Source organism: Hemitrygon akajei, chromosome 22, assembly GCF_048418815.1.
Source record: "Hemitrygon akajei chromosome 22, sHemAka1.3, whole genome shotgun sequence".
Classification (NCBI taxonomy): domain Eukaryota; kingdom Metazoa; phylum Chordata; class Chondrichthyes; order Myliobatiformes; family Dasyatidae; genus Hemitrygon; species Hemitrygon akajei.
The window spans coordinates 23,677,177-23,703,657 of NC_133145.1; positions in this window are offsets into that span (position 1 = coordinate 23,677,177).

Genomic DNA, 26,481 nt, shown 5'->3' on the forward strand with positions numbered 1-26,481 from the left:
AGACATTAGGTGCAGAAGTAGACCATTCGGCCCTTCGAGCCTGCACCGCCATTTTGAGATCATGGCTGATCATCTACTATCAATCTACTATCGGTTCCTGCCTTGTCCCCATATCCCTTGATTCCCCTATCCATAAGATACCTATCTAGCTCCTTCTTGAAAGCATCCAGAGAGTTGGCCTCCACTGCCTTCCGAGGCAGTGCATTCCAGACCCCCACAACTCTCTGGGAGAAGAAGTTTTTCCTTAACTCTGTCCTAAGTGACCTACCCCTTATTCTCAAACCATGCCCTCTGGTACTGGACTCTCCCAGCATCTGGAACATATTTCCTGCCTCTATCTTGTCCAATCCCTTAATAATCTCCTTAATTCCAGCGTGTACAAGCCCAGTCTCTCTAACCTCTCTGCGTAAGACAGTCCTGACATCCCAGGAATTAACCTTGTGAATCTACGCTGCACTTCCTCTACAGCCAGGATGTCCTTCCTTAAGCCTGGAGACCAAAACTGTACACAATACTCCAGGAGTGGTCTCACCAGGGCCCTGTACAAATGCAAGAGGATTTCCTTGCTCTTGTACTCAATTCCCTTTGTAATAAAGGCCAACATTCCATTAGCCTTCTTCACTGCCTGCTGCACTTGCTCATTCACCTTCAGTGACTGATGAACAAGGACTCCTAGATCTCTTTGTATTTCTCCCTTACCTAACCTTACACCATTCAGATAATAATCTGCCTTCCTGTTCTTACTCCCAAAGTGGATAACCTCACACTTATTCACATTAAACGTCATCTGCCAAGTATCTGCCCACTCACCCAGCCTATCCAAGTCACCCTGAATTCTCCTAATATCCTCATCACATGTCACACTGCCACCCAGCTTAGTATCATCAGCAAATTTGCTGATGGTATTCTCAATGCCTTCATCTAAATTGTTGACGTAAATCATAAACAGCTGTGGTCCCAATACCCAGCCCTGTGGCACCCCACTAGTCACCACCTGCCATTCTGAGAAACACCCATTCACCGCTACCCTTTGCTTTCTATCTGCCAACCAGTTTTCTATCCATGTCAATGTCTTCCCCCCGATGCCATGAGCTTTGATTTTACCCACCAATCTCCTATGTGGGACCCTATCAAATGCCTTCGGAAATTCAAGGTACACTACATCCACTGGATCTCCCTTGTCTAACTTCCTGGTTACATCCTCGAAAAACTCCAATAGATTAGTCAAGCATGATTTACCTTTGGTAAATCCATGCTGGCTCGGCCCAATCCTATCACTGCTATCTAGATATGCCACTATTTCATCCTTAATAATGGACTCTAGCATCTTCCCCACCACCGACGTCAGGCTGACAGGTCGATAGTTCTCTGTTTTCTCCCTCCCTCCTTTCTTAAAAATTTCACCAACAACAGATGCAAACCTAGAGATGGTGTCTGAGCTGTACTTAGCCACATAGCTATGAGTATAGTGAGAGTAGAGTGATGGGCTAAGCAGATACCTTTGAGGTACAGTATGCCTGTGCTGACTGTCAGTGAAGAGATGTTACTACCAATCCATACTTAACAGCAGCCTGACACGTGTTTTGCTATTGTCTTGGTGCTTCAGACATTTATTATCATCATCATGGCTCCTGGCAGCTCCCAGTCTGTATCATCTGCAAACTTGTAAACTGTATTATACAGTTAAGTTTAAATTATTATTACATGTTAACAAAAGCTGTGGTCCTAATAGCAATTGTTTCCGCTTAGCAAACTGTCACTTCATGGACTTCCATTTTGGTGACAAGCAGATTGTGTCACACATTATCATAAATCCTGTTTGAAGTCCTTATACACAAAATCAACTCTATTTTCACCATTAACCCTTCATCAAAAAGTTATCAACTTATTTGGACAACATACATCATAAATAAATTCATGCTAATTTTTGTTCCTGAATATCTTTTCAAGATCTCTCCCTAGCAATGAGATGACAAAAGTCATCATTTTCTAACAAGGGTATAACATTTGCAGCCTTCCATTTTTTGGGCACCATCCCCAAATTTATTAGTATTTAAAAGATTATGCCCAGGACCTCTGCAATTTATTCTCTTCCTTCTCTCTGTAGGGAAGGCTGTATTTCATCTGGATAAGCTCATCCTCCCAGTACTGCCTTTTCATCAACTTTTAGCATACCTAGCTCACGTAGAGTTACATCTCAGTCATACTATTGTTATTGAGATATCAGCACTATCTCCATTCTGGGTGAAGACTTAAATGAAATAGTAATTCAGTAGTTCACCCATCACCCCATCTTCCTCAACTCCTTGTAAAAATTTCCTTTTATTTGGTATCTGGTTGGCCCTTCCTCTGCTCCTTATATTCCCTTTATGCTTTTGCAGTCTTTTTCAGTGCCCTCTCTTTGAAGAACATGTTGAATATGGAAACATTTTCAAACATACTTATAACGTTCTTTAATCTTCATCCGGTCCAAGCCCCGTGCTGTCCGATATAATTAATAATGATATGGTACCTTTAATAGTTAACATTTATAGGATTTCGGATTTTTGCCAAAAAAGGCAGTTTTATTTGCTATGTTGTACTAAGACGAAGACTACCGTATCACATTTACAAGTCTATGGAATTACCTGCTGCATATTATTTGTACGCACAGACACTGCGGGTAGCGGAAAGGGACCACGTTACCGCCACAAACAAGAAAAAATCTGCAGATGCTGGAAATCCAAGCCAGACACACAAAATGCGGGAGGAACTCATGCATTTATGGAAAAGATTACTGTCGACACCATGGGCCGAGACCCTTTATCAGGATTGGCCGCCATTTATTTACATCTAACATTGTCCCGCTTTAATAAATATTGATTTAATTATAGAGTCTTATACTCACGTATCCATTGTATCAACTGTAAATAAGGAACACGCTCTGCAGTCTGTTCGGAAGAATACACAAAGTGCATACAAGGCATTTGAGAAGGACAACTAATTCTGGAATTTCCGAATCAACAGTCTACAATACAGTTGACTTCCATTGCTTATATTTGGAAAAGAAATCATTAGCATTTCCAATTGAGATGATCTAATGTTGTTACCTGTTATACAATGTATATTACATTCGACCACGTTTGGCTTCTGGTAATTTGATTGATTCTGCCTCACCTAAAGATGGGAACAGCATCTACAACAACAAAGAGGAATCGCCCATGATTACTAAAATTGAGAGACGGTGTTTGCAAAATAATTTCATTTCATCGAAGCCAGTTCCTAAATAATATATCTCGCATGGTTGCAGAATATCATTGCAAAGGAGAAACAGGGACGTTTCACAGCGTTTAGACATCATCAAATATCTAAATATCTAATTCACAATACGGAACTTTTTTTGCTATATAACTATAATGTCATAAATACCCGAGTGAAGCACATCGTGAAGGAAGAGACCCGCCAGAAGCCTCCGATGTTCTGTCAGACGACATATATACTCCACTTTTTTTTCTTGCCAGCGCAGGTCCAGTCCCTATTTGGTGCTTGAGAAGTCTTACGTGTGGATTTGGTTATTGGATTAACTGTCGTTTTCTCACATCAGGATAAATTTAGAGAAGCTCAGTCAGTAGTTTTAAGTGGAATTCTTCGGTCACTGATACCATCAATGTGCTGAGATTAGACTGCGTACGGCAAACACATGCCATCTTTTCTGATTTAAGCAACTTTCACCTATTGAACATTCGGACTGCGCGCTCTGTATCAGCAAAAAGTGCAAACAAGAGTCGTTTAATTCACCCCCCCCCCCCCACATTCCATCGTTATTGCAGGTTTTAAAAGCAAATCTAGAACCTTAATTATGACATCAGTATGTGGCGTTTTCGAGAACGTTTTTCTGTAGATTGAAATCAGAAGACGTTTACACGCTCAAATTTCGGATAGACAGTTTGCAGAATTTATCAGTACTGAAAGGATTCCAGTGACTTTTGACTCTTGTCATATCAGCTGGTTGACAATTTACACCCAGGTAAATGAAAAATCACACTGGGTTCTGTGAACCCTCCGATGAAAATACGAAAAAAAAGTCAATAGACAATAGACATTAGGTGCAGAAGTAGACCATTCGGCCCTTCGAGCCTGCACCGCCATTTTGAGATCATGGCTGATCATCTACTATCAATCTACTATCGGTTCCTGCCTTGTCCCCATATCCCTTGATTCCCCTATCCATAAGATACCTATCTAGCTCCTTCTTGAAAGCATCCAGAGAATTGGCCTCCACTGCCTTCTGAGGCAGTGCATTCCAGACCCCCACAACTCTCTGGGAGAAGAAGTTTTTCCTTAACTCTGTCCTAAATGACCTAACCCTTATTCTTAAACCATGCCCTCTGGTACTGGACTCTCCCACCATCTGGAACATATTTCCTGCCTCTATCTTGTCCAATCCCTTAATAATCTGTTATGTTGCAATCAGATCCCCTCTCAATCTCCTTAATTCCAGCGTGTACAAGCCCAGTCTCTCTAACCTCTCTGCATAAGACAGTCCTGACATCCCAGGAATTAACCTTGTGAATCTACGCTGCACTTCCTCTACAGCCAGGATGTCCTTCCTTAAGCCTGGAGACCAAAACTGTACACAATACTCCAGGTGTGGTCTCACCAGGGCCCTGTACAAATGGAAGAGGATTTCCTTGCTCTTGTACTCAATTCCCTTTGTAATAAAGGCCAACATTCCATTAGCCTTCTTCACTGCCTGCTGCACTTGCTCATTCACCTTCAGTGACTGATGAACAAGGACTCCTAGATCTCTTTGTAATTCTCCCTTACCTAACTTTACACTGTTCAGATAATAATCTGCCTTCCTGTTCTTACTCCCAAAGTGGATAACCTCACATTTATTCACATTAAACATCATCTGCCAAGTATCTGCCCACTCACTCAGCCTATCCAAGTCACCCTGAATTCTCCTAACATCCTCATCACATGTCACACTGCCACCCAGCTTAGTATCATCAGCAAATTTGCTGATGTTATTCTCAATGCCTTCATCTAAATTGTTGACGTAAATTGTAAACAGCTGTGGTCCCAATACCGAGCCCTGTGGCACCCCACTAGTCACCACCTGCCATTCTGAGAAACACCCATTCACCGCTACCCTTTGCTTTCTATCTGCCAACCAGTTTTCTATCCATGTCAATGTCTTCCCCCCGATGCCATGAGCTTTGATTTTACCCACCAATCTCCTATGTGGGACCCTATCAAATGCCTTCGGAAATTCGAGGTACACTACATCCACTGGATCTCCCTTGTCTAACTTCCTGGTTACATCCTCGAAAAACTCCAATAGATTAGTCAAGCATGATTTACCCTTGGTAAATCCATGCTGGCTCGGCCCAATCCTATCACTGCTATCTAGATATGCCACTATTTCATCCTTAATAATGGACTCTAGCATCTTCCCCACTACTGATGTTAGGCTGACAGGTTGATAGTTCTCTGTTTTCTCCCTCCCTCCTTTCTTAAAAAGTGGGATAACATTAGCCATTCTCCAATCCTCAGGAACTGATCCTGAATCTAAGGAACATTGGAAACGGATTACCAATGCATCCGCAGTTTCCAGGGCCACCTCCTTTAGTACCCTAGGATGCAGACCATCTGGACCTGGGGATTTGTCAGCCTTCAGTCCCATCAGTCTACTTATCACCGTTTCCTTCCTAATGTCAATCTGTTTTATTTCCTCTGTTATCCTATGTCCTTGGCCCATCCATACATCTGGGAGATTGCTTGTGTCTTCCTTAGTGAAGACAGATCTAAAGTACTTATTAAATTCTTCTGCCATTTCTCTGTTTCCCATAACAATTTCACCCAATTCATTATTCAAGGGCCCAACATTGTTCTTAACTATCTTCTTTCTCTTCACATTCCTAAAAAAGAGAAATGAAGATGCAAAGATAAATGAAGATATATGAAGCCACAAATTATTCTTAGAAGGCAAAAATACAAGAAATAGTTGTACTAAGTCGCGCAGATGCTCCAAGCCTTTAATGTGAACATGGCTGATCTGTCCCTGAATCCTCTTCAGATCCTGACTCTCTTCTTCAGGGTCAGATTACCACCAATCAATTTCATGATTTTTTTAAAAATTACTTCTTCATTAAATAATGCTAACGTTCCAGACTCCACAATCTCCTGGGAGAGAGACTTTCAGATATTCACCAACCTCTGTGAGGAAAAAGTTCCTGTCTAATTTAAATGACTTTGGAACTGATTCTCCCAGTAGGAAGCATCTCAACACACACCTTGTTACATCCCCTTAGGATTTTATGTTTTAATAAGAAAAATATTTATTCTTCTAAGCTTCAAATAATAGAGATCTACATTTATTTGGTTGTTTGCGATGGGACAACTCTCTCATCCCAGGAATTAGCCAACTGAATCACTGAATCACTTTTCAATTGTCTCCTGTCCACCATATTCCTTATATCCCTCTGCAATTGGACCTTGGACTTTCTGACTTACAGACCCCAATCTGTTAAGTTAGACAACCTTTCCTCCTCCATTCTGACCCTGAATACCAGAGTGCCTCAAGGCTGTGTGCTGAGCCCTCTTCTGTACTCCCTTTTCACCTATGACTGCATTACTGTACATGATTCTAATTCCATAATCAAGTTCACAGATGACACCACAGTGGTTGGCCTGATCAGAGGGGATGATGAGACGGCCTACAGGGACGAGGTCCAGCAAACTGATCGTGTGGTGTGCCAACAATAACCTGACCCTTAACACCCAGAAGACCAAGGAGATCCTTGTGGACTTCAGGCATGCTAGGAGCCACACTCAAGTCCCTGTCTACATCAATGGAGCTGCAGTGGAGCGTGTATCAAGCTTAAAATTCCTTGGTGTCCACACTTCCGACGATCTCACCTGGTCCCTGAACTCCTCCATCCTGATCACCATTGAGAACATCTACCATAAACGCTGCCTGGGCAGAGCGAAAAGCATTATTAAGGATGCATCTCACCCTAACCATCTCTCTCTCCTCCCATCTGGTAGGCACTGCAGGAGCCTCCACTCCTACACCAGCAGGCACAGGAGGAGCTTCTTCCCTGAGGCTGTGACCCTGCTGAACCTCATATCACAGCGCTAAGCGGTATTGCACCCATATTGTACTGTCTCGGTACTTCTATATCTGTATGCTGTAGTACTTACATTTTATTCACAGTTATTTTGCAAATAACACTATTCTTTTGCATTTCTGGTTAGATGCTAATTGTGTTTCATTGGCTTTGTATCTATACTTGGCACAATGACAATAAAGTTGAATCTAATCCGATCTAATCTAATCTAATATTCTTTCTTAAATAAGGGACAAAACTGTACACCTTGAAACTAAAACTGCATTTAGCACCAGAAAATAAAACAAAATACAGAAATAATAGACCAGGAAGTAACAAAAAGATAAATCAGCATATTGTGAGTTACCTAAAGTGAATATGCCAACAACAGAGCAGTAACTTTTGTTAAACAGGTTACATATACATTGATTATGTGACATGAATAAGCTGTTCTGGAATGTTCTATGTGCATTGAATTATTGGTAATCCAATTACTGCAAAATTCAATATACAATATGCTTTAGTTTGAAGACTGGACAAATAATTGGTTTTGCTTTATTAGGGCAGGATGAAATAGCTAGAATTATAAACTCATGAAGTGAATAATCACATGGGTGCCATAGTGGTACAGCAAAAATGACCTTAGGAGGACAGAGACTATAGTTTAATCCTGAGCATGGGCACTGCCTATGTGGAACTTGCACTTTTCCCATAACACCACAAATTTCCTCCACGTCTCCTCCAACATCTTAAAGATGTAGGATGGTAGATTAATTGGCCCTTGCAATTTTCCCCTAATATATAGTTGAGTGGTGGCAGCTGGGAGAAATTCACAGAAACATGGAAAACCTACAGCACAATACAGGCCCTTCAGCCCACAAAGTTGTGCCAAACATGTCCCTACCCTTGAAATGACTAGGCTTACCCGTAGACCTCTATTTTTCTAAGCTCCATGTACCGATCCAAAAGTCTCTTAAAAGACCCTATCAGATCCATCTCCACCACCGTTGCCGGCAGCCCATTCCACACACTCATCACTCTGAGTAAAAAACTTACTCCTGACATCTCCTCTGTACCTACTCCCCTGCACCTTAAGCCTATGCCCTCTTGTGGCAACTATTTCAGCCCTGGGAAAAAGCCTCTCACTATCCACATGATCAATGCTTCTCATCATCTTATACACCTCTATCAGGTCACCTCTCATCCTCTGTCACTCCAAGGAGAAAAAGCCAAGTTCACTCAACCTATTCTCCTAAGACATGCTCACCAATCCAGGCAATGTCCTTGTAAATCTCCTCTGCACCCTTTCTATGGCTTCCACATCCTTCCTGTAGTGAGGCGACTAGAACTGAACACAATACTCCATGTGGGTCTGACCAGAGTCCTGTATAGCTGCAACATTACCTCTCTGCTCCTAAATTCAATTCCACAATTGATAAAGGCCAATACACCATATGCCTTCTTAACCACAGAGTCAACCTGCACAGCTGCTTTGAGCGTCCTATGGACTTGGACCTCAAGATCCTTCTGATCCTCCACACTGCCAAGAGTCTTACCATTAATACTATATTCTGCCATCATATTCGACCTACCAAAATGAACCACTTCACACTTATCTGGGTTGAACTCCATCTGCCACTTCTCAGTCCAGTTTTGCATCCTATCAATGTCCTGCTGTAACCTCTGACAGCCCTCCACACTATCCACAACACCTCCAACCTTAGTGTCATCAGCAAACTTACTAACCCATCCCTCCACTTCATCATCCACGTCATTTATAAAAATCACAAAGAGTAAGGGTCCCAGAACAGTTCCCTGAAGCACTCCACTGGTGACCGATCTCCATGTAGACTGATCCCCATCTACAACCACTCTTTGCCTTCTGTGGGCAAGCCAGTTCTGGATCCACAAAGCAATGCCCCTTGGGTCCCATGTCTCCTTACTTTCTCAATAAGCCTTGCATGGGGTATCTTATCAAATGCTTTGCTGAAATTCATGTACACTACATCTACTGCTCTTCCTTCATCAAGTTCATATCACAAGTTGTGCCGAACATGTCCCTACCTTAGAAATTACTAGGCTTACCCATAGCCCTCTATTTTTCTAAGCTCCACGTACTTATCCAAGAGTCTCTTAAAAGACCCTATCACATCTGCCTTCACCACTGGCACTGCCAGCCCCCTCCATGCACTCATCACCCTCTGAGTAAAAAACTCACGCCTGGCATCTCCTCTGTACCTACTCCCCAACACCTTAAACCTGTGTCCTCTTGTGGCAACCATTTCAGCCCTAGGAAAATGCCTCTGACTATCCACACGATCAATGCTCCTCATCATCATGTACATCTCTATCAGGTCACCTCTCATCCTCTGCCGCTCCAAGGAGAAAAGGCTGAGTTCACTCAACTTGTTTTCATAAGGCATGTTTCCTAATCCAGGCAACGTCTGCACCCTTTCTATGGCTTCCACATCCTTCCTGTAGTGAGGCGACCAGAACTGAGCACAATACTCCAAGTGGGGTCTGACCAGGGTCCTATATAGCTGTAACATTACCTCTCGGATCCTAAATCCAGTTCCACGATTTAAGAAGGACAATACACTGTATGCTTTCTTAACCACAGATTCATGACAGTGTGAGGGAATACAACGTGGTTAGTATAGGATGAGTGTACATGGCTGGTAGGTGGTTGGTGTAGACGAGGAGCTGAAGGGCCTCTTTCCGGGTTGTATCTTCCTATGAATTCATGACATCCTTGAAATGACAAACTATCATTCCATCTGCAATGTCTTAAGGAAGAGATATAAATACTTTGCATATGGTATTCAAATGTAAGTGTTAAGTTACAGCATATTCAATTCCAATAGGAGTTATATTTCAGTCTGAAATGTAAACACGACCTGCTAATGCTATCAACAGCCATAATATTTGCACCATCTACAGTTTTATAGCTAATGTAAGGCAACCTTCAAAAAATATCTACAGGTTTTGAGGTGTTGTACAAGAATTAAAAAGATATTTTTTATAAAATTTTAAGTCGATTTAAAGTTATTTAAACCTCTGTTTGATGGATTACTAAAATAGGCATCTATTTATCATTAACTTTTCAAGTAAAATGTTTTTCATACTTAGAACTCCTTCACCATGTCTGCATTCAATACAATAATCACACAGAAGAAGAATTAATCATCTTTATGGTTCAGGTTCACGTCAAAACGTCTAACTTCGCAGTCAGAATTTCTTCTCCCTATTCTTATCTAAACTGGTCCCCAAACCAGATTCATTCAAAAACACAGTGTCAAATTTATATGTTCATGAACGATACATAGATCTACTTCGTCATTTTAGCTCTTGCTCCTGGATTATCAGATGGCTACCCAAAACATAACAATGGGTAAATAGAAATGCTTTCATGTAAATTTTGGGAGAATCAAGGACATATTACAAACTCTGTTTCCTAAACACTAACTCCATCCTTCTCATTGATCCTTGTGTGAGACTGAACTAGGCTCTCTGTATCCTTAATGACTGCTTTGACCCAGAATTGAGACCACATGCTATATCATTGCTATTTCTAACTCTTTCCACCTTCAGAATATTACCTTACCCCACTTTTATTTTTATTTCATTCTGTTAATAATGCAGTATATGAACAAGACCACCCAATGTTCTGTGCTCTGCTTTCTAGCTCCCGTGACTTCACTCACTCCATGCTGAATTTCAAGCATCTGCATACACTAATCCTATACTCATCACATTGAATTCTCCTCACATTCCCATCAATTGCATCAAGATTCTACCACTCACCAAACGTTACAAGAATTTTATAGTGGCCAATTAACCTACCAATTCACATGTTCTTGGCATGTTGGAAGAAATCAGAGGTGCTCCCTCAAGTTTTTCAGAAGTGCCTTTTTGTGATGGAGAAAGCTTACTTCAAGATCCAAGGAGCATGAGAGGGCAACTGTAGAGTTCAGATGAACTTCATTGATTATGATCCTTGTTTGTTGAAAATCATTCTTGTAAATGTCAATTGCTATGCCCGGCTTTCTTTGGCAACTTTATTGGTGGAAAGGGCTCTCTAAGGAGATTTGAATTTCACCCAGGTTTAGGTGTTTAACTGCAGTTAAACTGCATTTACTACTTGATGGTAACAGTGAGAAAAAGGCATGCCCTGAGCGCTGGAGGTCTATAATAATGGATGCTGGCTTTCTGAGAAATCGCTCCCTAAAGATGTCCTGGGTACTTTGTAGGCTAGTACCCAAGATGGAGCCAACTAAATTTACAACACTCTGCAGCTTCTTTTGGTCCTGTGCAGTAGCCCCCAACCCCATACCAGACAGTGATGCAGCCTGTCAGAATACTTTCCACGGTACATCTATAGAAGTTTTTGAGTGTATTTGTTGACATACCAAATCTCTTCAAACTCCTCATTAAGTATATTCACTGCCTTGCCTTCTTTGTGACTGCATTGCTATGTTGGCATCAGAATAGATCCTCAGAGATCTTGACACCCAAGTACTTGCAATTGCTCACTCTCTCCACTTCTGATCCCTCTATGAGGATTGATATGCTTTCCTTTGTCTTCCCTCTGGAAGTCCACAATCACCTCTTTTGTCTTACTGATGCTGTGGCACCAATCCACTAGTTAGCATATCTCACTCATGCATGCCCTCTCGTCACCACCTGAGATTCTACCAACAATGGCTGTATCGTCAGTAAATTTGTAGATGGTATTTGAGCTATGCTTAGCCACACAGTCATGGGTATATAGAGAGTAGAACAGTGGGTTAAGCACACCCCTGAGGTACATCAGTGTTGATCGTCAGTGAGGAAGAGATGTTATCACCAATCCGCACAGATTGTGGTCTTCCGGTTGGGAAGTCGAGGATCCAATTGCACAGGGAGGTACAGACATCCAGGTTCTGCAACTTCTCTATCAGGATTGTGGGAATTATGGCATTAAATGCTGAGCTATAGTCAATGAACAGTATCCTGACATAGTTGTTTGTGTGGCCCAGGTGGTCTAAAGACGTGTGGAAAGCCATTGAGATTGCATCTGCCATTGACCTATTGTGGCGATAGGCAAAATGCAACAGGTCCAGGTCCTTGCTGAGGCAGGATTTCAGTCTAGTTATGACCAACCCTCAAAGCATTTCATCACTGTAGATGTGAGTGCTATTGGGTGATAGTCATTAAGGCAGCTCACATTATTCTTTTTTGGCACTGGTATAATTGTTGGCTTTTTGAAGCAAGTGGGAACTTTGGCCAGTAGCAGTGAGAGGTTGAAAGTGTCCTTGAATACTCCCGCTAGTTGGTTGGCACGGGTTTTCAGGGCCTTTCAAGGTACTCCATCCGGACCTCCTGCCTTGCGAGGGTTCACTCTCTACTGCTTGCATGTGGGAGGGGAAGGGGGGGCTTCGGGGTTCTATTTTTTGTCATTCATCCTTTGTTTTTTTCCTCTCTGTTCCATGGATGTTTGTGATGAGTCAGGATTTTAGGATGTATACTGTATACATTTTCTGATATTAAATTGAAACATTGAACCATGGAAATTGCTCCATCCAAGTAGCAATCATGCACTTAGTCTAACCCAATGTTTCCCAACCTTTTTAAGACCAATGCCCTCACTAAAGCACTTCAATACTTGCCAACACCACGCACCCCTCCACGCCCCCCCCCCCCCCCACAAAGCATCTTCATACCTTCATACTTGCCAACACACCTCTTAGGCACAATATATTTTCTGGTGCTCCCATGGTGTAAAACATGTCTATCATAAAAATGAATCTGTTTAAAATTTTTATTTGTCTTTAAACCTAGCTTACTCAGTACCTGTGCGCTGAACAGCAGCTTCGATATCTATGTGGTTTTTTAGCAAGAGTTGAAATATCTGGTTCAAGTTGTGTCAGCCCTTTAAGCGCCACACGTAACAATGGTCAAGTGGTTTCTGTTTTTTTTTGTGGGTATGTAGTTTACTGCACCAAAGTCCCTATCAATAAGGTAGAAACATGGAAATGCAATGAAGAGCAGTTTTGCTCTTCTCCAAAGACAAAGAAACTTCGTATGACAGTATATCCAGAAACCATAAAAAACAACAATTTTGAAACGCATTTTTGCTTCTTCATCATACTGAATTTTGATAATTTCTTCTTGCAAGCTCTATTCCTGTTCTCTATCTTGCAAAGAAATAGGTTAATTACCCAATCTGAAATTCCCTGATCGTTCAAATCCTTGAATCAATTCTAAAAATCCTTCTTCAGTGACTGCAGGTGTAATCAGTATTCTTTCAAATCATCAATTTGTGAAAGAGAGTGCCATACTTTCCATGCCAGCAAACTGTGAGAACATTCTTCTCCCAATGTTTTGCTTATATATCTTCAATTTTCTGATAAAAGTGGACACTGCACTTTTTGCCTGGATTAAATTGAAATTTTCACCCTGCAGTTTCATATATAGAATGTTCATTTTGTCATACTGATTGACTAGGTATGCCACATCTCCATGTAGAAGTTCAATCATATTTCCCAGGCTCTTGTTGACTTTAAGCAAAATGGTATCCATTTTGAGAACAGACATGAGCAATTTTGTCAGAGCAGTCATTATTAATATTTCACCAATTGTATGAGATCTTTGACACTTTCCTTTCATTTGAAAATGTTACAAGAAGAGTGAAATCACTATCAAGGCCACTTTTAGCTTTCTTGGCAAATGACTCAAGTACACAACACTTTTCAAATGCTTCTTTCATCTTCTGAAACTGAGCAATACCATGAGTAGCTTTTGCAGGGTGTCTTTTACAGATGTGTTCCTGCAATCTTGATGGCTTCCTGGCTTCATTAGACAGTACAGTATTACACATAAAACACATGGGGCATCACTGATCTGATGAGAACAGAATAAAACCATACTTCAGATATGTAACATTGTATTGCGGTTTCTGTTTCTTAGCAGGATTAGAATTCAAGGCTTCACCGCCTTCAGACGCATAATCATCATCCATCATCAACAGGGTTAAATTAAAATAAAAAATTATCATGAACTGGGATTGCCTATTGGATGTTGATGATGCCAGAGAGTTGACCTAGATGATCAGGTCCTTAAGACTATAAGACATAGCAGCAGAACTAGGCCATTCAGCGCATTGAGTCTGCTCACCATTCCATCCTGGCTGATCCCAGATCTCAGTCAACCCCATACACCTGCCGTCTGGTCATATCCTTTGATGCCCTGACCAATCAGGAACCTGTCAACTTCCGTCTTAGGTATACGCACAGACTTGGCCTCCACCACAGTCTGTGGCAGAGCATTCCACAGATTTATTACTCTCTGGCTAAAAAAATTCCTCCTTACCTCTGTTGTAAAGGGTCACCCCTCAGTTTTAAGGCTGTGCCCTCTAATTCTGGATACACCCACCCTATCTAGTCCTTTCAATATTTAGTAGGTTTCAATGAGATCCTCCTGCATTCTTCTAAATTCCAGTGAATAAAAGCCCAAAGCTGCAAAACAATCATACGTTAAACTTTTCATTTCCAGAATCATCCTCACGAACCTCCTTTGGACACTCTCCAATGACAACACATCCTTTCTGAGATTTGGGGCCCAAAACTGCTGACAATATTCCAAGTGCAGCCTGACTAGTGCCTTATAAAGCCTCAGCATTATCTCCTTGCTCTTAGATTCTATTCTTGTTGAAATGAACGCCAACATTGCATTTGTCCTCTTTACCACAGACTCAACCTGTAAATTCATCTTCTGGGATTCTTGCACGAGGACTCCTAAGTCCCTTTGCACCTCTGATGATTGAACCTTCTCCCCATTTAGATAATAGACTGCACTATTGTTCCTTTTACCAAAATGCATTATCATTCATTTACCAAGTTGTATTCCATCTGCCAGTTTTTTGCCCACTCTTCCAATTTGTCTAAGTCCTGCTGCAATAGCATTATTATGCAATAGCATAATAGCATTATTTCCTCAGCACTACCTACCCCTCCACCTATCTTTGTATTGTCCACAAACTTTGCCAGAAAGCCATTAATTCCTTTATCTAAATCATTGACAAAAAGTGTGAAAAGTAGCGGTCCCAATACTGACCCCTGAGGAACACCATTAGTCACAGGCAGCCAACCAGAAAAGGACCCTTTTACTTCCACTTGCTGCCTCCTGCCTGTCAGCCATTCTGCTATCCATGCCAGTATCTTTCCTGTAACACCATAGGATTTTATCTTGTTAAGCAGCCTCACTTGTGGAAACTTATCATATGCCTTCTGAAAATCCAAGTAAATGACATCTACTGCCTCTCCTTTGTCCACCCTGCTTGTTACTTCTTCGAAGAACTCTGACAAATTTGTCAGTCAAGATTTCCCTCTAGAGAAACCATGCTGACTTTGACTTATTTTATCATTAGTCTCCAAGTACCTTGAAACCTCATGCTTAATAATACACTCCAACACTTTCCCAACTGCTGAGGTTAGGCTAACTAGCTATAATTTCTTTTCTTTTGCCTTCCTCCCTTCTTAAAGAGTGGAGTGATATTTGCAATCTTCCATGCCAGTATCAAGTGATTCTTGTAAAATCATGACCAATGCATCCATCATCTCTTCAACAACCTCTCTCAGGACTCTGGGATGTAGTCCATCTGGTCCAGGACTATCTACCTTAAGAACTTTGAGCTTGCCTAGCACTTTTTCCTTTGTAATATCAATGGCTCTCCTACTCAGACACTCACAGACCTCTGGCACACTGCTTGTATCTTTCACATTGAAGACTGATGCAAAGTACCCATTAAGTTCATCAGCCAATTCTTTGTCCCCCATTACATCTCACCAGCATAATTTTCCAGTACTGTAGTCCAATATCAACTCTCACCTCCTTTTTACTCTTTGTACAACTGAAAAAACAGAGAAGGTCAGTTGTTCCCCCCAAAATGGAGTACTTATAGCTGAGGGGTATGGCCACAGGGTGCTCTCCACCATCTGATGTTCTTTCCCTGTCCTGACAGTTGTCCATTTATCTGACTCCTTTAGCCTTGGGGTGACTACCTCCTTGTAGCTTCTGTCTATCACCTCTTCACTTTCCCTAACAAGCCGAAGGTCATCAAGCTGCAGCTCCAGTTCTTCAGCACTGTCTCTAAGGAGTCGCATCTTGATGCACCTGGTGCAGATGTGGCCACTGGGGAGGCTGGTAGTCTCCTGGAAATCTCACATCTGACACCTAGTGCGGAACACTGGCCCTGTAGACATACCCCCTTTTCTCCCAAGAGTTAAATAAGAAATAAGGAATGAAGTTACCATCTTACCTTGCTTCCACCTGTTCGCGCTGAAGCCCTGTTGAGAGAAAGCCTTTCCAGTCTGATTCAGATCGCTTCACCAATAAACACTTCCCGTAATGACTGCTCCGCTCAGTAGTACCCCCCTTTTATGGAGACTGGGTTTTTAAAGCTCTTCGCTGGACTTGCACGGGAATGCTTCTCCTAAATCTGCGCAGTGCTCCAATCAATCTGTGCCTCAAGTTAGGGTGTTGCTTACCACCCCCGACCAAGAATTTTGAACAACCGATGACGTCTTTTACTCCTAACAAGCCCTTAGGACATGGAAATGCTCCCATTGTGAATCACTGGTCTAACCCAAAAGCAAGTTATTGCAGTAATCTAAATCTAAACCAAAAGCAGAAGTTAATAAAATTACTCAGCGGATCAGGCAGCTTCTGTCTGAATAAATATAATTAACTTTTCTCACCAGTGACTTTCCATCAGCAACAAAGCTTCTGGTGAAAGAATTTTAAACTCAAATGCTTACAGTTTATCTTTCCACAAATACTGACTGTGGAGATTTTGCTAACTGCGCACATTTTGTATTTGAGCTCAGCTTGTGTCAAATGCAGACAAGTAGAATATTTCCAGCATTTTCTGCTTCTGTTTCATAATCCCAACATTTGCCTTTTTTTATTGCTAACCTTTAATCAGAACTGGGGAGGTCAAGAATATATAGGCTTTAGAATGAAAAGAAAGGAGAGAATTAACCAAAGGAATGGACGCAATGGGGTGGAAACAAATTCCTGATAATGTTCCCTAGAGACCAAGTTTATTCTCAAACCATGCTAGCAAGCTCTCTTTATCAACATTTGACACAGTCAGTCCAATTTGTAAGGCTGTTATTAAAATTGCAAAGCTTTTCTGAGTGAAATGAACAACTGTCTGCTGGTCTATGTGCAGCTTATAAATGTTCTGTACATGTCTACACACTTCAAGGAGACAACCTTATACTCTTCCTTCTGTCCCAAAGTGGCTATCCAACCTAAAGGAGTACATAGGAACCAATAGTGTCTTGGAATGTGTGAATCAATGTATTGGATTAGCATGGAGTGGTTGCTGACAATTTATATATTTACCAAGTTATCATCCTAACTGTTCATGTAGAGTATGACATGGTGTCCTCTTGCTTAAAGTGTGGCACCTGTTCAATCCATCATTTACACTCCGTGCAAATGCTTTGCCTTTCCAGTTGCTGATAACCTCCAAAAAGACAAAGAGCTTCTCATGCTCAAATAAGGCAACTTTTACTATTTTAGTACTGTAGTTCATGAGAAAGCAAGTTGATCTTGTGTTTTAGAAAGTTAAGATTGCAGTGTTTATCATTGCCACATGAAGTGTCTTTTGAACGCTGGGCCATAGAACTAATCTAACAGGTATTCAGCATTTCTCTTAGGACCTCTAAACTTCTCAAATGTACATGCTCTGTGAAGTGTAAGTAGTTCACACATCTGTCGCATTTGGCTTGAGATATTGATCTTTCTAACAAAGTCACACCAGAATTTCCTTCAGGATAAGGCTAGGTATTCTCACAGTAGCTTTTGATTCTTCTGTGTTCTTTCTTTTGAGTGAAGGTGAGATCAGAGAACTTGCAACATTACAAATACAGCTGTGTGCAATTTTCATACAGGTAGAATCAGGTTTAATATCATGGGCACATGTTGTGGAATTTGTTAACTTTGCGGCAACTGTACAATGCAATACATGACAATATAATATATATTAAAAACTGTAAATTATTAAGCTGATGAAGCTGATTGATTTTCCAATTATCTGCAGTTTACTTCAATCCTGTGCAGTAGCCACTCCACCCCCATACCAATCCCATACCAGACAGTGATGCAGCCGGCCAGAATACACTCCGTGATAAATCTGCAGAAAGTTGGATGATTGGGAAGCTTTTAAAATCCACCAAAAGGCAACTAAAAATATTATAAGAAGGGAAAGCTAGCCAATAATATAAAGCAGGATACCAGAAGTTTTTTTTTTCCAGTTATTTCAAGAGTAAACGGGAGGTGAGAATTGATAATCAACTACAGGAAAATAATGCTGGTGAGGTAGTAATGGGTGATAAAGAAATATCAGATGAAATTTATAGGTACTTTGCATCTGACTTCACTGTGGAAGACACTATCAGTGTGCCAGTGTCGGGGAGCATGAGTGAGTGTCATTGCTATTATAAAGGAAAAAGTTCTAGGCTAACTCAAAGGTCTTAAGGTGGATAAGTCATCTAAGTCAGATGGACTACATCCCAGAGTCCTGAGAGAGGTTGCTGAAGTGTTAGCAGATATATTGGTCATGATCTTTCAAGAATCATTTGATTCTGGTATGGATCTGGAGGACTGGAAGATTGCAAATTCTTTAAGAAGGGAGGAAGGCAAAAGAAAGGAAATTACAGACCAGTTAGCCTAACCTCAGTGGCTGGGAAAGTGTTGGAGTCTATTATTAAGGATGAGGTTTTGAGGTACTTGGAGACTAATGATAAAGGAAGTCAAAGACGGCATGGTTACTGTAAAGAAATATCTTGCCTGACAAATTGGTCAGGAGGACAGATATCTTCGAGGAAGAAACAAGCAGGATGGCAGTGGATTTCATTTACTTGGATTTTCAGAAGGTTTGATAAGGTGCCACACATGAGGCTGCTTAACAAAAAATCCTTTGGTGTTACGGGAAAGATATTGGAATGGATAGTGGAATGGCTGACAAGCAGGAGGGAGCTGGTGGGAATAAAAGGAGCCTTTTCTGGTTGGCTGCCGGTGACTAGTGGTGTTCCTCAGGGGTCAGTATTGGGACCACTACTTTTCACATTGTTTGTCAATGATTTAGATAATGGAATTGATGGCTTTGTGGCAATGTTTGCAGATGATACAAAGATAGGTGGAGGGGTAAGTAGTGCTGAGGAAATAATGCCATTGCAGCAGGACTTAGACAAATTAGAAGAATGTCCTCGTGCAAGACTCCCAGAAGTTTAATTTACAGGTTGAGTCTGTGGGAAAGAAGGCAAATACTACTTCGGCATTTATTTTCAGGGGAATAGAATATAAAAGCAAGGAAATAATGCTGAGCCTTTATAAGACACTAGTCAGGCTACACTTGGAGTATTGTCAACTGCTTTGGGCCCCATATCTCAGAAAGGATATGTTGTATTTGGAGAGAGTCCAGAGGAGGTTCACTAGGATGATTCTGGAGTTAACATATAAGGAGCATTTGGCAGCTTTGGGCCTGTACTTACTGGAATTTAGAAGAATGCATGGGGATCTCATTGAAACCTACTCAATGTTGAAAGGACTAGATAGGGTGGATGTGGAGAGGATGTTTCCTAAGGTGGGGGTATGCAGAACCAGAGGGCACAGCCTCAACACTGAGGGGCAGTCCTTTAGAATAGAGGTAGGGAGGAATTTTTTTAACCAAAGAGTAATAAATCTATGGAATGCTCTTCCACAGACTGTGGTGGAGGGCAACTCCATACGTATATTTAAGGTGGAAGTAGATCATTTCCTGATCAGTCAGGACAGCAAAGGATGTGGCAAGGCGGCAGTGTATGGGGTTGAGTGGGATCTGAGATCAGCCATGATGGAATGGTGGAGCTGACTCAATGGGCTGAATGGCCTAACTCTGCTCCTGTGTCTTACAGTCTTAAAGCCATGCAGTCTCTCCCTAAATAGGCCATGGGTATTCAAATGCTCATAAATTCTGTCCATAAGAATTTTCTTTAGCGATTTCCCCACAACTGATGCAAGACTCACCAGCCTATCGTTCCCTTGTACTCTTCTTAAGTAGAGGTACAACATTAGCCACACACTGGTCCTCTCACACCTCACCTATGGCGAGAGAGGACACAAAGATTCTGGTCAAAGGCCCAGCAATCTCAACTCTTGCCTCCTTCAATAACTTGGGATAAATCTGGGGAACTTATCCTCCTTAATACTCATTAGGAGATTTAATATTTCCTCCTCCTTGACCTCTAATGCCCTAAAGTATGTATACACTTAGCACTGATCTCCTGGTCCTCCATATCCTTTTCTTTGGTAAGTACTGAAGTATTCATTAAGTACCTCACTCACATTCTCTGCATCCAAGCAAATGTTACCCATTTATCCTTGAGTGGTCCCACCCTCTCCCTAGTTATCCTCTTACTCTTGATGTATATATAGAATGCCTTGGGATTCTCCATAATCCTACTAGTCAAATGGCCCTTTCTGGCTTTGCTCATTCCCTTCCTTAGTTCTTTTCTGACTTCTTTATACTCCTCATGTGCTTCATTTGATCCTGACTCCTGAAAGTTTACATACTTATCCTTTTTCTTCTTTACTAAATTCATCACCTCTCTGGACATCCAAGTGTTGCAAGGACAAGGCTGAGGACAAACCCAAGTTCAGGACACAGGCACGAAGGCAGAGTCGTGAGGCATTAGCACCACTGCGAACAGGGAACCAGTATCAGAGACAAGGTTTACATAGAGTATCCAGGAAATGATGCAGAGCTTAGAACGGACAGTCCTAAGGAATCAGGAAACAAGGTTTACTCACACTAGAGTCAACCAACAAACTGGAAAAGCATGGCTGTGATGCCCAAGTTTTATCCTATGTTCGCCAGGTGTGCTGTAATTAGTGAAACTGGGAATGACTGGAAATCAGATGAGCGGATTAAGGCCCAATTAATGAGGTAATAGCAAGATGGGGAATTGCCAGATGGGACCATGACACCAAGATTCTCTTATCTTTCCATCCCTGTCCTTCCTTCTAACTAAACGTACCTTTCCTGTACTCTGTACAATTGATCTTTAAACATTCTCCACATGTCAGATGCGGACTTGCCTGAGAAGTGGTGTTCCCAATTAACACTTGTTTTTCCTGCCTAATGCCCTACTCCAATTTAAAACTCGCCCACAAGGACCTTACCTATCATTATCTATAGCTATCCTGAAAGATAGGGAGTTGTGGTCACTGTTCCCTTACTGTTCATCTACTGAACTCATTACCCAACACAAGGTTCAGTAAGGACTTTCTACATACTGATTGAAGAAACCTTCCTGGATACACATAACAAATCCAGCTTCTGGAATGATCCTGAGTGCATCCAACTCCAGCTTCAACTTCTTGACTCAGTCAGTCAGGCACTAAAGTTGGGTACATTTCCCACAGATGTAGTTGTCAGGGAAGCCGTCAGGTATCCTGAGGTATCTGACAGGAAGAGCATTCCATTCTGACTACTCGATACCAAAAAAGAAAAAGGCTTGTCTCTTCTTAACTGTGCCTTCACCTGCTTATGCCAAAGCCTTCACACACTATCACTGGCATACTCCAACAATAGCTGCTCTCCTTTTAATTATAGCTGAGGTTAGGGCTCTGACGCTGACACTTTCTGCACCTGTGCAGTCCAAAAAGACTGGCCTTTCCCGAATCTGCTCCTTTTATCCTTTTTCCTGGCTTCTGTAGGCTCTAACCCAATACACCCTCCTCTCGACTGAGCTGTCGAAAAAAAGACTGGCTTTACCCAAGTCTGTTCTTTTTATACTCGCATTCCTAGCTTTGGCAAGCCTCTGATGCCAATACTTTCTGTACCTGTGCTGTCCAAAAAAAAAAATAGGATTCTGATGTGATCCTATGTTTATGAAAGAAGGCTGTCACTCTATGGCAACTGGAGCCCTCTGTTGCAAGGGTCATTGCAGAGAAAATGTCTGGCAGAATGTGCACTGTAGTATTGTCCCTATGTTGTTCTATCTCCATTCATGTCTCTATTCACTGAACATAACTTGGAGAGGACTGTATCTCCAACCCACACATTCTCCATAGCAGATCTCCTTTCTGACATTTGATTCGCAGTTCATCTGGCAACATCTCAAATAACTCTGTACTGTGCTTCCAACAGCATTTCTGTCCGGTGACTGTGTATCCTCAACTCAAAATAACTCAATTTCTTTGAGGAATAAATGAAATGTCATCACTTATTCACCACTTAGTATAATTTTCAACATAGATTAGCGCTTACAGGCCAATAAAATAATTTGGAAGAATAAAACACCCCTTATTATCTTGGGACTGGGAATGTCTGGGAAAGCCAATAACTTGTTAGCAAGGACTGAATATGGACTCTTACGATAACTTTATGGTTTGGTGAACCCTCACAAGGCAGAAAGCCCCGGGGGAATACCTGATCTGGCTCTGAAAACTTGTGCCAACCAACAGGCAGGAATATTCAAGGATATTTTCAACCTCTCACTGCTACGAGCTGAAGTTCCCACTTGCTTCAAAAAGGCAACAATTTTACTGGTGCCTAAGAAGAATAATGTGAGCTGCCTTAATGACTATCACCCAGTAGCTTTCACATCTACAGTGAAGAAATGCGTTGAGAGTTGGTCATGACTAGACTGAACTCCTGCCTCAACATGGACCTGGACCCACTGCAATTTGCCTATCGCCACAATAGGTCAACGGCAGACACAACCTCAATGGCTCTTCACACAGCTTTGGACCACCTGGAAAATACAAACACCCATGTCAGGGTGCTGTTCATTGACTATAGCTCAGCATTTAACACCATCATTCCCACAATCCTGATTAATAAGTTACAGAACCTGGGCCTCTGTAACTCCCTCCGCAACTGGATCCTGGAGTTCCTAACCGGAAGATCACAATCTGTGCGGATTGGTGATAATATCTCCTCCTCGCTGACACTAGTGCACCTTGGGGTGTATACTTATCCCTCTGCTCTACTCTCTCTACACCTATTAATATGTGGCTAGGCATAGCTCAAATACCATCTATAAATTTGCTGATGGTAGAATCTCAGATGGAGACGAGAGAGCGTACAGGAGCGAGATATCCCAACTAGTGGAATGGTGTCGTAGCAACAACAACAACAAATGTGCACTTAATGTCAATAGGATGAGAGCTGATTGTGGACTTCAGGAAGGGTGAGATGAAAGAACACATTCCAATCCTCATAGAGGAAGCGGAAGTGATGAGAGTGAGCAGTTTCAAGCTCCTGAGTGTCAGGATCTCTGAGGACCTAACCTGGTCCCAACATATTGATGCAGCTAAAAAGAAAGCAAGACAGCAACAATACTTCATTAGGAATTTGAAGAGATTTGATACATCCACAAAAATACTCAAAAACTTCTATTGATGTACCGTGGAAAGTATTCTGAAAGGCTGCATCACTGTCTAGTGGGGGCGGGGAGGTGCTACTGCACAGGACTGAAAGAAGCTGTAGAGGTTTGTAAATTTAATCAGTTCCATCTTGGGTTCTAGCCTACAAAGTACCAGGTCATCTTCAAGGAGCAGTGTCTCTGAAAGGCAGTGACCATTACTAAGGACCTCTAGCACTCAGGGCATGCCCTTTTCTCATTATTACCATCATTTAGGGGATACAGAAGCCCGAAGGCACTCATCAACAATTCAGGAACAGCTTCTTCCCCTCTGTCATCCAATTCCTAAATGGACATTGAACCCGTGAACACTACCTCACTTTTTTAACATATATTATTTCTGTTTTTGCACAATTTTTAATCTATTCAATATGCATACAGTGCAATTTTTTGTCTGTATTATGTATTTTATTGAACTGCTGCTGCTAAGTTAGCAAACTTCACAACACATGCTGGTGATAACCTGATTCTGATTCTGGTGATGAATATTCTCTCTGTTTTTCACTTGTTTTTTGCAATTTGCATGATTTGTTCTTTCTTTTAAGCACAGTGGGGGGTTTGTTGTTTCTCTTTGAACATGTTTCATGGTTTTCTTTGTTTCGTGGCTGTCTGTGGGAAGGTGAATCTCAGGTTGTGTACTGCATACATAATTTGATAGTAAGTGTAGCTTGAACTTTGACTAAGGCATCTGACGGGTGCAATGCATTAAGTGAAAACCAATATCAGTCATATGACATTGGCATGTATTTGAGAAAAGTATCAAGGGTTCCAGTGGGTGTCATGTGCTGTTTGACTGAAATATAATCAGATGACTTATGTTGTAAGAACCAATGTCTGAGGAAGCAGATGTGCGGTGAAGCAGAATTATGGATGATATTGAAAATTAAGTCATAGAGATGTGCAGAGGGTAACTGGCCCCTTAGGCTATTGAGTCCATGCTGACCATCCTGTACCCGCTTCTCTGACCCACCCCTGTTTCCACCAACTTCTCTCAAATTCTGCCACCTGCCTACACATTAGAGAGAATTTATAGTGGCCATTTGACCGAACAACCCAAACATCTTGGGACGTAGGAGGAAACAAATGTAGCTGGAGAAAATCCTACAACGAATGTGCAATCAACAAGATGTGCAAACCCCATATTGGTGCAGCGTCAGGACTGTGAGATGGCAGTTCTTCTTGCTGCGCCATTGTGTCCAACTTATGACTCAGTGTGTGTGAGGAGTTACATGAGTAGAAAATCTTAACAAAATCCATGTGCATTTGCACCTTTTCTGACTGCATAGAATAAGCACATTCTGGATTCTGGTTAACAATATCACACTTCTGTTACTGATACTTTGAGACATTGTATCTGTTATGTTTTGTAACTTCAGAAATTTAACCTAATTCAAAGGAAGGAACGGGAGTCCAAAATGTATTCAACTATGGGTTTACTTTAACTGTGGTGCACAAGCATCTGTTTTTCTATATATAATCCATAATTAATCATTTAAACAAACAAGAATACTTAATTAAACAATACATAAACAAAATTATTCAAATATTATTGAAATCTCCTTCCTGCTTAGCTATAAACAACTCAATAGAGAATGCATCTCAACTATATACACGGTATACTATATAATACAACCACTATACAGATATCCCCAGCATGGTAAATTTTAAATTGTGCCATTTAAGCTGAAAGATTTCATTGTTATAGAGGCTTTCTTATTCTTGTGGGATGACATCTTTCCTGACATGGGGGCACAGGCTTTGAAACAATTTCAGGTTTTGGGGCCTCCTCTGTGGTGGCTGTAGGAATTGATTCCAAGACTGCAAGAAATGGTTCTGATAGTGGTAGCCACTTTTCTTCTTTTAGCTTGTGCTTCTTGATCTTGGGAAGCTACATTTAGTTCACTGGAGTATTCTCTTATTAATCCTTCTATTGCTCCATTTATGGTCTGATCTCTCCTCTTGGTTTCCTCATCCACAACATCATCTGATGAATCCTCTGTCTCACATCTCCATTGAGTCATTTCTTTTGGTCTTCTATTCATCTACTGGGCTTTGCTCTTTGCATCTACTTTTATGAGCAGATTTTGTCTCCCACTTGAAGTTCATGCAATAATCTTAATGCACTCAGAGTAGATTCTGGTTCTTTTTACTCACAAAGTCCAGATGTTTGGAACTGACCTGAAACTCCTTAAACTCTCTTCTACCTTAAAACCAAGTCACATTTCGCAACCAACTGCCTGATTAACATATCAAAAGTTCTCTTAGATATGTTGCCTATAAAAACTGTTGTAGTCAGACCACTGCTTTTGTCACTTTCATGATTCCTCTGAACAACATGGTCCTTCCTTGGTTCAATATGCTTTCCAACCAGAAGCACCAACACCTGTTTGTCCTCCTTTAGACAATGGTGACTGGCTTTCGGCATGGGGACCGTTGTGGCATCATCTAGTACTTTCCTTAATTTACGTTCATATGGCTTCATTGCAGGGAATGTGGCATGCAAATTGTGGATGGATCTCCAACCAAGTTGTAATTATTTAAGCCAATAACTGATCCTCCTGTTTTTACCACATACAAGCTCAATGCACAGTAGCTTGTTGGGTGTAGAATTTCATAGTTATGATTGTCATTCCCAAATGAAGTATCTTTTCTCTAGTGTAAGATCTTAGTTGAATATCTGCAGGTTTCAAGTTTTGTGTCTTTGAAATGCCTCTCAAACTCATTTTGAGGAATGACTGAAACAGCCAAACTGGTATCCAATTCCACTTTGATTAATTTTCCATTCACTTTTGGTGTAAGTCACATTGTTTGTCTTCTGGTAGTTTTCAAATTGTAAATCTCAAGGCTACACAAACCTGTGTCATCTCATCATTATCAGATTTCTCATTGACAGCATGCAGATTAGTTCTCCTTTTAAAACTTCAATT